The 14,351-nt window shown below is 36.8% G+C and overlaps 1 protein-coding gene across 8 annotated transcripts in view; it reads left to right on the plus strand.

Annotated features, from left to right (window-relative positions):
* RBM45 (RNA binding motif protein 45) overlaps positions 1–14,351 on the plus strand; it is a 66,756-nt gene that overhangs the window by 33,774 nt on the left and 18,631 nt on the right. For 4 of the 8 annotated variants that reach the window (XR_006220822.1, XR_006220817.1, XR_006220814.1 and 1 more), the window contains one exon: positions 5,701–5,775. The exons of the other annotated variants lie outside the window; for them this stretch is intronic. The gene's annotated coding sequence lies outside the window, so the exon portion shown is untranslated. Of the gene's footprint in view, positions 1–5,700; positions 5,776–14,351 lie in introns of those variants that run through there. 8 annotated transcript variants of the gene reach the window in all.

Raw genomic sequence — 14,351 nt, forward strand, 5'->3', positions numbered from 1 at the left:
TATCTTTTCTCTTGTTAATGTAATGTATCACATTAATTGATTTGTAAGTATTGAACTACTCTTATATCCCTGGAATAAATCCTACTTAATCATGGTGAGTGATTTTTTTTTTTTTTTTTTTTTTTTTTTTTTGAGACAGAGAGAGAGACAGAGCACACACAAGTAGGAGAGGGGCAGAGGAGGAGAGAGTGAGAGAATCTTTTTAAAAAAAAGACTTATTTATTTATTTGTTTATTTACTTATTTAGAGAGTGGGGGGAGGGGCAGATAGAGGGAAAGACAGAGAATCCCAAGCAGGCTCTGCGCTGCCAGTGCAGAGCCCGACACAGAGCTAGAACTCACGAACCGTGAGATCATGACCTGAGCTGAAACCGAGAGTTGGACACTTAACCAACTGAGCCATTCAGGCGTGCCAGGTTTTTTTAACGTGTTGTTGGATTCAGTTTGCTAATGATTTGTTGAGGGTTTTTGCATCTATGTTCATAAGAGATAGTGGCCTATTGGTTTTTTTGTTTTGTTTTGTTTTGTTTTGTAGTGTCTTTATCTGGTTTGCTACCAGGATAATGCTGGCCATAAAGTGAGTTTGGAAGCTTTCCTTCCTCTTCTATTTTTGTTGGAATAGTTTGAGAAGGATAGGTATTAACTCTTTAGGTGTTTGGTAAGTGATTGCTTCAGCAGCACATACACAAAATTGGAATGATAGAAAGATTAGCATGGCCTCTGGACAAGGATGACAGGTAAATGGTAGAATTCACCTGTGAAGCCATCTGGTCCTGAACTATTATTTGTTGGAAGTTTTTTGATTACTGATTGCCTTTCATTGCTAGTAATCAGTCTGTTCAAAATTTTTATTTCGCCTTGATTCAGTTTTGGAAGGTTATGTGTTTCTTGGAATTTATCCATTTCTTGTAGATTGTCCAATTTGTTGGCATATAATTTTTCATAATATTCTCTTACAATCCTTTGTATTTATTTAATGTCAGTTGTTATTTCTCCTCCTTCATTTCTGATTTCATTTACTTGAGTCCTCTCTTTTTTCCTTCAAGAGTCTACCTAAATGTTTATCTTTTCAAAGGACCAGCTCCTGGTTTCATTGATCTGTTCTATTATTTTTTTCATCTCTATTTCATTTATTTCTGCTCTAATCTTTATTATTTCCTTCCTTCTACTGGCTTTGGGCTTTGTTCTTCTTTTTCTAGCTCCTTTAGGTGTAACATTAGATTAGCATTAACATTTTATGGATTTTTTTAAAAAATAAATATTCAAATATACCAACATATTTATGCTCACTATTGTTTCTTTTTGTTAAAATAACAACTTAATGATATGTCATTTATATGCCATAAAGCCACCATTGTTTTTTGCATTTAACTTCTTTCTCTAGGGTTCACATTTTTTCTTGCAACCTTCAGTGGTTATTCCAGTGAGATGGGTTTAGGAGTTTTGTTTTGCTTTTTTCTATAAATGCCTTTATTTTGCTTTCACTCTTTGGATGATAACTTTTGCCTGAGTATAGAATTCTACATTCAGAGTTCTTTTCCCCTCAGCAATTTGAAGCTGTTATTCCATTGTGTCCTATCATTTACATTTCCCATTTAGAAATCTGATATTACTTTAATTCTTTATCATGCCTGTATAGTTAATTATTTTTTTCCTCTTTGGTAAGTACTTTTCAGATTTTTATCTATATTTTTTCTTAGTTTTGTTAAAAAATACTTGACGTATATCAGTGTATTAGGTATGCAGCATGATGGTTTGATTTACTGTGTTTGATATCCTGCAGTTTACCATGATGTGTCTAGATATGAATTTGTGTTTATCCTGCTCAATACAGAGTGCACTTCTAATTTTAGGGGTCATTATTCAACTTTGGGAAGTTACTTGGCACTATCTCTTCAAATATTTCTTCTTTGTAATTTCTCTATTTCCTTCTTTTGGAAGTTCCATTAGATAGAGTCTCTCAGTTTGCCCTCTGTATCACTTGTTTTCTCATTCTTATTTCTTAAAATCTCTTTCTGTTATGGGGGGTTTGGGAGGCTTGGTTGGTTAAGCATCAGCTCTTGATTTCTGCTCAAGTCACGATCTCACAGTCGTGAGATCGAGCCCCACTTCAGACTCTGTACTGAGCATGGACACTACTTAAGATTCTCTCTCTCCCTCTCCCTCTTCCCCTACCCTGCTTGTGCTTTCTCTCTGTCTATAAATAAATAAATAAATAAATAAATAAATAATCTCTGTTTCATTCTGGATTAATTACTCAGTAATGGTTTCTAATTTGGATATCTCTCTTCGACTATGTGCAGACTAGAATGTCCATTGAGTTTTCTATTTCCATAGATATATTTTTCTAAAATATGTATGCATCCCTTTATCTTTTTGAGTGTATGGAACAGTCTTTTTCTTTAGATTGTCCTTTTATTTTTATTTAATATGAAGCAAGTTATTGTTCTGATTATTGATTTTATGGCAGTGTTTTTTAGTGGTAGATGTCTTCATGTGCTTTGGAACTTTGATTTTCATTTTCATTTTGAATGGGAAAGGTTGCTTTGTCATCTACACCTTTCTAAGGATTTTGCACTTGGCCAACAAGTTCCCAGGGTCTCGAGTCTCAAACCAGGTCTTGCATTGACAGTTTGAGGTTTCTCCCCTGTGTTGATTAGTTATTGCCAATTCAGTCTCAAAATCTCAGTGGTACACAACAATAAGCATTTATTTTGCTCACAAGTCTATGGGACAACTCTTAATTCAGACTGTGGGTCTATAGTCACCTGGGACAGTTCCATGTGTGCTCATTGTTGAGCCCAGGCTGAAGGAAAAGCAGCTATCCAGGGGACGTTCATTTCATGATAAAGGCAGGAGCACAATAGAGGAAAGAATTTTGCAAACCATTGTGCAAGCATTTCAAACCCTTGTTTATATAACTTCTACAAACATCAGTTGGCCAAAGCAAATCCGATAGGCAAGTCCCCAGTTAGGGAGCAATTTCTTCAAAGTTACAAGGTGAAGGGTTAACACAAAGAAGGGTGAAGGATCAAAGTCAGGAGTCATTTCAGTCAACCACAGTCCACTCTCTTGGCCACAATTATTTGTATGTGTCCCACAGAAAAACAGACTCACCCTTAGCCCAAGACCTCCAAGACCCTCATCCAATCATGGCATCATGATCAATATTCAGTAACTTATGACATACATCAAATTTGAATGTGGCTCCCATTGATCTGGAAGCCTATGAACTAAGATAGTGAGGGGGAGTGTAATCTTCCCCCACCATTATACAACATGGAATGATGGAACTGGGATAGGATAACTACAATTAATTCCTAGTCAAAGGGGGGAGATTAAAAGGCATTACCATTCACTTTTTCTGAAATACCATGGGAAAAATGTACTCCTATTCTGAGAAGAAGGAATTTTCCTTGATTAGACCCTAATTCTCCCTGGCAGTGTGTCTCCAGTCCATCGTTCTCTACTGCTCTTGGCTTCACCCTCCTAGAAGGTGAATTCTTTAGATTTCTGTCTTCCCCCTTTGGTCACTTCTGAAATGGGCATTGGGAAATACGCCCCTTGTGGTACTAAGAAGCTTTCTCAGCTACTTCCTGCTTATGAAAAGCCTTTGGCCAGACATCTTTTTTATATCTCAGTCTCATTCCCTTTTAGTCTTAGCTGGTAGTTTATCACTAACAACTCTCTCAAAAATGGATTTTCTATGCATTTGTTTTCAGTGAGTTCTGTTTATCAGAACCATCCTATGATTCTTTTTGGGACATGCCTCTCATTCTAGACTTCATTATGAGAAACTTCCACCCATTAGGCTTCTGAGGGACCCCTGCCCTTAAGTTTTCTAGAAACGTGTTGGTCCAACTGAGAGGTTCTACCAGGCATCTCCTTAATTCTTTCAGCTGTCTTAACAAAGGAAGTTGCAGCAATGCCCTTGGTTTAATACCCCACCCCCACCCCCCACCCAGGCTGAATCTGAGACTCTCTTGCTGGCTTGAGATGAAGAGTTTTATTTGCCAAATAAGCAAGTTCTGTGGGCTAAAGTCTTCTTGCAAGTTGGAAGGTTTTTTTTCCCCCCTGAACTTATCTCTTTCGTATAGTACCTTATAAAATAGAACTAAAGGTAACTGGCTCATACTTTGATCACATGCCTAGAAATCATCCTGCTATCTTTTGTGTTACCACTGGCAACACTTTTATGAAATACAGGTTGCCATTTTTCAGCTTCTGTAATAGTTTCCTTACCATCCATCACCTGCCCTCTAAACTAATACCACATATTTTTAGGCTTTTATTACTTAGCATCTCAGTATTAGGCTTTCTGCACCAGCTAGCTATTGCTGTGTAATGAACAACCACAAAATGTCAGTGACACATAACATTAATCTTTTAATTCTCTAGTGGGTCTGCAGGTCAGTTACAGCAGCTTTAGGTATCAATGGCTGAAGCAGCTCTGCTTTATATCACAGGTCTGTGGGCAGGTGGGGCAGCTCTGGTCTGCAAATACTCGTGCTTAGGCCCAGGTTGAACAGTGGCAGTTACCCCAGGGAAAGCCCTTTTCACTGAGGTGACAGAAGTACAAGAAGGTAAGCCCCGTGAGACAAGCACATTCCATCACATCTACTAATATCCCACTGGCCGAAACAAGTTCCATGGCTGAGCCCTAAGTCAAAGGGTGGAAAAGTATACTGCCTTCTGTGGAAAGACCTTCAAACTTAGCATAGTAGAGGATATGGGTACAGAGAGGGGAGAAGCATTTGGGCCAGTAATTTATGTCACCCTCCATGGTCATATGTGGGACTGCACTTCTGCTTCCAGAAGCATGAAGTAGCCAGCAGCAGTGTTTTAAAGTTCCCCTGTGGGAGAGTGGAGGTGAGTGAGGATCACCCAGCCCAGCACCTAGTTTTAGGCAGGGAACCTGTCCTTGATCTCCATCTCATCTAGGGCACTTTTATTCTCTACTCCCCAAAAACGTGTCGACTCTCAGTTGCTTCTGCCTACTTCACAATCCAGTCCAGCAGGCCCATGGATGGCTCCAGGCCCCAATTCTTTATTGTATTTCTTTTCTGTTCCCACCTCACAGAAATGTTTATCCTATTGAACAAACTCGTGTCTCTTTTTTTTAAGCTGTATATTTTTTCTTACGTATCACAGTCATGGATTTGGAGCAGGGGAAACCTTGAACCTTGAACTTTAACAGCATTGCCACCCAAAGTTGTAGAATACCATGTGAAGTTTCTCTTTTATTTCTGTGATGCTTTTTAAAAATAAAATCTGTTTTGACATCTCTTGGCACTTAAATATGCCTAAATTTAATACATTACAAAATATAACCACTTTCTCAAAGGATAGACATCAATATTGGAATTCAGTACATTTGGAAAAATGATCAGGCTAATTGTATAAAAGGAGAATAGGAAATAGTCCTCTATTCTTAACAATAAATCTGATCATTAAGATAAACTACTTTTAAATGTGTATATTAAATATTAGTATATTTTATCACAACCCGGTTATCGCATTCTCTGTTCTAAGCCTTTCCAAATTTTTATCTCTTCTTTGTTTTTTGACTTTTTACTATATACAATGTATTACAGAAAATTTCAAATATATAATAAACACAGCATAGTTTAATGACCTCTATGTACCCATTACTGAGCTTCGTAATTATTAATCATGGCAAACCTTGTTTCATTTATACCAGGGTTGGAGAAACTATGACCCACAGGTCAAATCCAGCCTACCGCCTGTTACTGTAAATAAAGTTTATTGGAACACAGCCATGCAGTTTGTTTAAATGTTGTCTCTGCCTGCTTTCATGCTACAATAGCAGAGTTTTGTAGTTGCAACAGATTGTATGGCCTGCAAAGCCTAAAACATTTATTATTTAGGATTTACAAAAAAAAAAAAGTTTGCTGACCATTATAATGTCCTCTGACCCACCCTCCTTAGCAAAAGTATCTCTTTCATATTTCATTTTAAAATATTCCAATATGTATTCTAAAAGATGAGGACTCTAAAAAACAATACCATTCTTATCCTAAATAAATAGCAGTAGTTTATAGTTTTGTTTCTTCTACGAGTGTCTCACTGAAGAACAAGTGAGAATTCTGTAATATTTCTTTTTCCTCATAATGTGTTATCCAGATCCACCGTAGTCCACCCATAGTCTAACAAACCATTTTGTTACCTTTGAAAAAAACTGCAGACTTTTTATTGTCATTAGTAGTTCATTCTCAGTAATTTTAACAGTTTCACACCTTACCTGTAAATGACCTCAAAGAACAAAATATTCTGAATTTAGCAAAGCATGTGAGAAAGTTAATAAGCAATAATAGCACAGTCACCAGAGAGATTTCAGCAAAACTGCAATTTGAGATATACTAAAGGTCCTATGAAAAAATACAACATATAGGGGCACCTGGGTGGCTCAGTTGGTTGAGCATCCGACCTCGGCTCAGGTCATGATCTCACAGTTTGTGAGTTTGAGCCCTGCATCAGGCTCTGTGCTGACAGCTCAGAGCCTGGAGCCGGCTTCGGATTCTGTGTGTGTGTGTGTGTGTGTGTGTGTGTGTGTGTGTGTGTGTGTCTGCCCCTCCCCCACTCACACTCTATCTCTCCTTCAAAAATAAATAAACATTAAAAAAAATTTTAATACAGCATATAAAGGCAATCTCACATTTTTAAAAGCCTAATGTTAGTAGAGTTTTTTGGCACACTGGTTTTTCTTTTCTTGAGAAAACCAAGGAATTCCTTTCAGAGATTTTAACATTTAAGCGATTGTTAGCATTTCTAAATAAAATTTTATATTAAAATAGCCTTTTTTTCCAGTTTACATGGCAATTTTACAGTAGCTATGTCATTTAGTGTTTACAGCAACCTAGTGAGGCAGAGCTTCTTTTCACATAAAATGATTCCACTGAGACACAAACCCATGTCCTCTGCTTAAAGTCCACCATGGGTGCTGCTGAACTGGCTGTCACAAATCTTACCACAGAGCAGTTTTAAACAGGTTTTATCACCCTTTACAGGCCTTCGTTCTAGAAATGTCCTATGTTATGCAAAGTATTACTAACTACATTACCTCCTAGCTATGCTAAAGATATATTTATACACGGAAGATATTGCAGTAAACTCTTAGGGAATCTGTACCTTTGGAGCTAGGATTTCAAGCACAGAGTGTTGTATCTTTCAAATTCAAAGAGCAAGAAACAATCTATTATATAGCTTTTATAAACTCCTCTTTAGCATTTGTTTTACATCCTTGTGATGAGTCCACACATTTCTATTGGAGAGCTGGTCTTAGAGGCTTGGAGAAATGGCTCATTCTGGGGTTTGGGCAGAGGAAGTACAAATTGAACCTGGAACATCTTCTTGTGTTAGAAATTAAGGAAATGCCTCCCAAAATGATGGAGGGGGGTCTCAAAAGGACACAGCCATCAGCTTGAAGTGAATACCACTAGAAAAATCTGGGATGATTTGGGCATTAAAATAAATAATAATAGTAATAAATTCTAACCATTGAATAAAATATGAATCCACAAGTCAGTAATGATATAAATAAATTATATGTTTAATGAGAATGAGATAGTTACAATATCTCAAAGTATCTCCCTACAAAATACTTATGGATTAAAAAGGGATATGAGGTTAGTTTATAATAGTAGCGCCTAGAAGACATCATTTTATTTACTTATTTATTTAATGTTTATTCTTGAGAGAGAGACAGAAACAGAGTGTGAATGGGGGAGGGAAAGAGAGAGAGGGAGACACAGAATCCAAAGCAGGCTCAGGCTCCAAGCTGTCAGCACAGAGCCCAATGTGGGTCTCAAACTCACGAACCGTGAGATCATGACCTGAGCCGAAGTCAGATGTTTAACCGACTGAGCCACCCAGGTGCCTCTAGAAGACATCATTTTAATCGAATTATCCAAGTGAACAATACCCCAGTAGTGAGCTAAATTGAAAATGTGGAACCTGCACCCACCCAAAAGGATGTAATGAGAATACTTCATCACTTCTGTGAGATGTCTGCCAAAGGAGCATGACCTAATTGTTAGGTAACATTAGAGCTAAACTGGGGAACATTCTAAAAATTACTGATCTAGAGGCACTGGGTGGCTCAGTCAGTTAAGCATCTGACTCTTGATTTCTGCTCAGGTCACAATCTCATGGTCATGGGATCAAGCCCCACGTTGGGCTCTGTTCTGACAGGGTGGAGCCTGCTTGAGATTCTCTCTCCCTCTCTTTCTACCCCTCTCCTGCTCCTGCTCTCTCTCTCAAAATAAATAAATAAACATTTAAAAAAAAATGACTGACCTATAATCTTCAAAAGCGATAAGGTCCTAAAAGTCAACAGAAGATTGAGGGACTATTTGAGACTGAATGAAGACTTCTAAGGAGACATGAAACTAAATGCAGCACTTAATTCTGGACTAGATCCTTTTGCTATAAATGGCAATGGAACATTTGGCAAAACTTGAACAGGGTATAAGGATTCAATGGTAGTAATGTGTCAATGTTAGTTTCCTGATCTTGGTTGGTTGTATCATGGATAGGAGAATGTCCTTGTATATAGGAAATACACACTAAAGTATTAAGGGGTAATGGAGCATCTGGTCAGAAACTTATTCTCAAATTGTTCAAATAACAAAAGTTCCTTATACTATTTTTGTAAGTTTTCTGTATGTTTGACATTGTTTCAAAATGGAAATGTTTTACAAAAATGCAAAACTAAATGCACATAAAGTTAGGGCAGATTCTCACAGATGTCTGTTACATAATGCCATTTTCCTTGGCCACAGGTACAGTTCCGTTACAGTTTTTGCCAGTCTTTCTACTTGACAAAAACTTACATCAAAGGCAGTTGTTTGTCTGTGAAAGCTTTAATAATATCACATTTGTTTTTCTTTGGGAAGGGTGAGCAATTTGAAAGGCAGAACAAGAAAATTCATCATTTCAACAAATGTTTCTTGAATAACATATCAAGCTCTGTGGTAGGTACTAATTTCTCTCTGTGGTGGACACTGGGATACACTACCCAAATTCCCTTTCACAACTGAATGTCTTATTCCCCTACCTTTTAGGAATGTTGCAGACAACTCAGCTCTCACCTGTCAGCCCCCTTCAGGGATTGCTTCAAGTGAGAGAGTGTCCTTACCTTCACAAGGTGTTCTACATCTGATCACTGGTCAATGTGAAGGCATAATGCCTGGCCCTCTTGCCCCACTCAACTCAACTTTTCTTAAAAGGGTCAAACTGTCTAAAGAACATTCCAGAGAGTAAAGGCTTTCATTGAGGATCTATCACGGCTCAATTTCTCCCTCTGTCAGTTCTTTTCCCCTCTCTTTGCCTTCCCTTACCCTCATGTAGGCGATGGTCCCTAGAACGCTCTTCATGAATCTCCTGGCTGCTAATCTCTGACTCAGAGTCTACTTAGGGAATCCAAACTCTGCCAGCTTCTCTCAATGATTTCTCTATACAGCCAAAAAGGATCGTTACTTTTCAATTTTTTACTATTAAACACAGCTATAATTTCTAAGATTAAAATTTTATGACTTTCCATCTTTTTCCCCATATTGAAAAGATTCATGTGTGACCTTCTCTCTTGTCCCCTTCGCTTTCTGTTTCTTGATCAGCAAGCACAAAATGGGGAGATACAGAGACTAAGCAAATGGAAATAGAAAGACCACAGGTGGAAGCCAGAGTCTGTTTTGGGAAGGCAAGATTCAGATACAGGACAAGTTTGTCTTAGCCTTCACCTCTCGTTTCTTTGCTATTTATTCCCTCTTTCAACCCCTGCCTCCCAGGGATCCCTTGTCCAAGGTATTCAGATGACACGGCTCCTCCTTTCTCAGGAGATACCATTATCAACAATAGCCAAACTATGGAGAGAACACAAATGTCCATTGACTGATGAATAGATAAGGAAGATGTGGTTTATATACACAATAGGATATTACTCAGCCACCAAAAAGAATGAAATCTAGCCATTTGCAACAACGTTGATGGAGCTGGAATGTATTATGCTAAATAAAATAAGTCAATCAGAGAAAGACAAATACCATATGATTTCATTCATATGTGGAATTTAAGAAACAAAACAGATGAACATATGGGAAGTGGGGGGAGCGGGGGAAGAGGAGAGAGGTAAACAAACCACAAGAGACTCTTAATGATAGAGAACAAACTGAAGGTTGATGGAGGGAGGTGGGTGGGAGATGAGCTATATGGTTGGTGGGTATTAAGGAGGGCACTTGTGATGAGCCCTGGGTGTTGTATATAAGTGATGAATCACTGAATTCTATTCCTGAAACCATATTGTACTGTATGTTAACTAACTAGAATTTAAATTAAAAAAAAAAAAAAGTAATTCATTCTCACTGAGGTGTTAGGATGAAATGTGTCATTCTCCTTAAAGAGTTTACAGTAGAAAGAGTCTTGTTTTTTGAGGCTTACTAAAACTGAGAGTACTTCCACTGAATGGTGAAAGGAAAGCAGCAAATCTATTGACATTAGTAAGATGGATGGTTTTGGCACTCTACTGAATCATCCATATAGACAATCCCCTTCTCCATTTACACATCAATTGAAGTTCTCTTATACTAAGTCCTTGGGGAATTATTTTGGGAAAAGCTAGTATTTGGAACCACTCCTATTTGAAAAACTGCTATAAATCCTTTACCCTAAGCATTCATAGATTCAGTCATTTTTTGAAGAAAGGGTGAGGTTTATAAATTCTTAGTAACATAAATTAGCTCTATTTTGTTTGTTAATGTCTATTTTTAGCAGACCATGGGCCATACAAATAAATGTTTAGGTTAAGAAAATGATAATCTATTTTTAGGGCTGATGAGTTTTAAAATTCTTCCAAAGTAGGTAGTTTTAGCTATCACTATTTTTTTAAGTGTTCAAGTTATATAAATGCGATATGCAATCTGTTTTATTATAAAGCACATATCCTTATTTCTTTTTCTTTTTTTTTTAAATTTTTTTTTAGTGTTTATTTATTTTTGAGACAGAGAGAGACAGAGCATGAGCAGGGGAGGGGCAGAGAGAGAGGGAGACACAGAATCTGAAACAGGCTCCAGGCTCTGAGCTGTCAGCACAGAGCCCGATGCGGGGCTTGAACTCACGAACTGTGAGATCATGACCTGAGCCAAAGTCGGACACTTAACGGACTGAGCCACCCAGGCGCCCCTTTCTTTTTTTTCTTTACTGATATAAAATATCATTTGAATGCTATAACCTAATGCTTCAAGGGTCTTGTTTAAACAAAGAAATTAAGTCTTTGTTGGTGTTTGCCTAATCTCTTTTCTGTTTTCAAAATTGATCCTTTATTGGTCATTTTTCAATCTTTACATATGTGCCTTTTTTTTTTTTTTTTTAAAGTAATCTCTGTACCCACTGTGGGGCTTGAATTTAACAAACCCAAGACTGAGAGTCACATGCTCTACTGACTAAGCCAGTCAGGTGCCCCAGTGCCCTTATTTTTTGACAAGACATAAAAGTGGTATTAATGCTTCCACTATGATAACTAGGTCCTGTGTGTTTTTGATAATCAGGACATGAGTTTCATCAAATCATAGACCTCAGAAATCAGTGATCTAAACCTTTGTTGTAGTTTGAAATATAAATTAGCTTCAGCTCTTTCATTTTGAAGGTTATACCCCTAGGTCTATTTAAGAATTGGGCTTATTTGAATCTTCTTCTTTCCATGAGATTTAAGATCTATTCGTGTAATCTCTGGTATCACATTGATTTTTATATTCTAGGACAGTTCCAAAGGAGCCAACTAAAGATGGACATATTTTTTTCTCCTCTGTTAAAGAGTTATTCATAGTATGTTACCATTAGTTTAAAGAGAAGTGTCAAAGACCTTTCCCCAAAGAGTTTCCATCTATGTGGGTAGGTAGAATCATATGTACAGTGCAGAATTAATTTGTAGTACTAATTTTCAGAGTCCAAATGAGTCACTTTTAAAAAGTGGATTTTCAGAGGGTTATAGGATAGAAAAACGTGTGTCACTGGGCATATAATATATACACTAAAAGCATTCATAGAGAAAGGATTGGAATTAAAATGAGGATTAAGAATGGGGTTAGAACAGAAAGTGGTGATTATGGAAATAAGGTGGAAATTATGGAAACGGCAATTATTGAAATGGAATGGAAAACAAAATAATTTACCTTCAGATAACTTTATAATCTTTTCATGTTTCTACTCACTAGTAGTACGAAAGTCACATTTAAATCTTAACTTCCATTAGCAGAATGTCGGTAAAGTCACTTTGTTTTACCAGGTAATAAGATGACTTCATTTTCTTTTATTTCTTTCATATGTGTTATGTCTCTTAGAATGCCAGAGAAAAAGAATTTTAGGGTGTTTTAATTTTTGAACATATTGTAAAAATTAGCAAATTAAATTTTATAATTTTAGATCTTTTTTTTCTTTAATCCTACATCATTCTTCTGGGCTTGGCTGATTTGGAAGATCCATAAGCATTTCACTTACTACTCTATGCCAGAAAGCATCTATAATCCATTAGAAAAAAAACACAGTCAACATTTTAATGCATGCCTTTTTAGTCTTATTTTTCTAGTTTTATATATTATTTTTAATATACAATATATAGATAGATACTATTTTTTATACAAGTGATATACTGCTCATACAATTTTTTAAAACCTTTTATTTTTAAAATTTTTATTTAAATTCTAGTTAGTTAACATACAGTGCAATATTGGTTTCAGGACTAGAATTCAGTGATTTGTCACTTATATACAACACCCAGTGCTCATCATAACAAGTGCCCTCCTTAATACCCATCCCCCACTGGCCCATCCCCCACCCACCTCCCTCCATCAACCCTCAGTCTGTTCCCTATCGAGTCTCTTATGGTTTTTTTTTTTCCTTCTCTTCTCTTTTTTTCCCCCTTCCCATATGTTCATCTGTTTTGTTTCTTAAATTCCACTTATGAGTGAAATCAGATGATATTTGTCTTTCTCTAACTGACTTATGTTGTCCTATTGTTGGATCCTTAGCTTGTTTTCAATTCCTGACTATTATGAACCACACTGAGATCAACAATGAAAAAGCTTATGGCTAAACATTCAGGCTACAGGTCTATTTCTTTAAGATAAATTCTCACATGCAGAATTGATGGATCAAAGAATGCACAAATTTTTCAAGCTTTTGATATATGTGACCAAATTACCTTTCAGAAAGGTTGTGCCAAATGATACTCCCATGAACAATGTACAAGAGTACCTGTTTTCATACCTTCACCAACATTGAATTTCATAATTTTTCACAATCTTTGGTGAATGGCAGAATGAAGGGGGAAAAAAAACAGTGTCTCATTTTACCTAATTAAAAATTACTCATCAGATTTCCTAATTACAGAAAAATAGTTTGTTAAAGACAAAAAAAAAGTAGTCCTAATGCCAAGATCAACAGATAAGCAGCACTAAGACATTCCTTGTATATATGGACATTTTCTGTTATGGTTTTTACTTTTGACATCATACTAACATTAGACAGATTTTTACCTATGTTTTCATCTAATGCTTTTAAGAAGTTACTTAAGTAACTTCTAATTGTAGTAAAATACACTAACATAAAATTCATACCTTAATCATTTTGTAAGTGTACATTTTAGTATTGTACAGTTTAGTATTGTTAGGTGCATTCACATCATGGTGTGATGTATCTCCAGAATTTTTTCATCTTGAAACATTGTAACTATTGCCATTAAATAATTCCTCATTTTCTTCTTCTCCCAGCCATTTGCAACCACCATTGTACTTTGTGTTTCTATGAATCTGACTACTCTAAGAACCTTATATAGGTGGCATCATATCTTATCTGTCCTTTTGAGACTGGCTTATTTCACTTCACATAGTATCTTCAAGTTCATCCATGTTGTACTACCTGTCAGAATTTCCATCCATTTTAAGGCTGAATAATACTCCATTGTATGTATATACTACATTTTGTTTATCCATTCATCGTCAGTGGACACTAGGGTTGCTTCCACCTTTTAGCTATTTTGAATAATGCTGCTATGAACATGGGTATACAAAATTTGTACACGGCCCTACTCTCACTTCCTTTGGGTATATACTCACGAGTGGCATTGCTGAATCATATGGTATTTCTATGTTTAAATTTTTGTGAGGAACTGCCATATTGTTTTCCATACTGGCTGCACCATTTTATGTTCCCACCAGCAGTGCACAAGAGTTCCAGTTTCTCAGGGTATCTGGGTGGCCCAGTCGGCTGAGGGTCTCCTTTGGCTCAGGCATGATCTCATGCTTCGTGCGTTCAAGCCCCACATTGGGCTCACTGCTCTCA

This window comes from Panthera tigris, chromosome C1 (assembly GCF_018350195.1).
Source record: "Panthera tigris isolate Pti1 chromosome C1, P.tigris_Pti1_mat1.1, whole genome shotgun sequence".
Lineage (NCBI taxonomy): Eukaryota > Metazoa > Chordata > Mammalia > Carnivora > Felidae > Panthera > Panthera tigris.